This window comes from Lupinus angustifolius, chromosome LG06, assembly GCF_001865875.1.
Source record: "Lupinus angustifolius cultivar Tanjil chromosome LG06, LupAngTanjil_v1.0, whole genome shotgun sequence".
Classification (NCBI taxonomy): domain Eukaryota; kingdom Viridiplantae; phylum Streptophyta; class Magnoliopsida; order Fabales; family Fabaceae; genus Lupinus; species Lupinus angustifolius.
Window position 1 is genome coordinate 15,628,946 of NC_032014.1, and position 830 is coordinate 15,629,775.

Here is an 830-nt window from a genome sequence, read left to right on the forward strand (position 1 = left end):
CTTATTCTTCATCATCATCTGCATTATGTATATGATTAAATTAATATATGCTTATAAGAATAAATAAATAATTAACTAACAAATATATGATAACTGTACTGAAAAAATAAATTACCTTCACAAACAAAATCATTCAACCAATTCCGAGTACAAATCAAAGCTTCCACATTTTTTGATAAAAGTCGACTTCTATACTTGTTAAGAACATGTGAACCGATGCTAAATGCATATTCAGATGCAACAATTGTAATAGGAATACAAAGCAAGTCACGAGCCATAATTGATAGCTCTGGAAATCGACTTTTATTTTCTTTCCACCACTGTAACACATCCAAATCATTGTTATCTTTAAAATTTAAAGATACCTCATCCAAATAAAGAACAAGTTGTGACTTTCCCGTTTTTGTGGCAATTTGCGTCTTGTGCCTATCGAGTTCCTATTAAATATTTCAAAAATAAAACATATTAATAAAAAATATAATTAAACCATTAATTCATAAAAGTATAAAATACTTACATCAAACATATAGTCTAAGTCTTGAACTTTAGCCTTCTTTTGAAGAGCATCAGAAGTCAGAGTTTGCATAGAAGTAGGAGCACTGCAACTTTGTTTCAAAAGTAGAATCATCAACTCTTTCAAAACAATAATTCGATGTCTCCAACTTCACTCTTGGGTCAAGAATTGCTCTCATTGTAAGTACAACACTGTAATCATCCCAATATTTCTCAAACTTCTTAACCATCCTATTAGCCATGCTCCTCAAAACTTCATCTTCATCTCTTAAAGTATCAAGGAGTACACATTGAATTTTCTAAACTTGCATAAAATA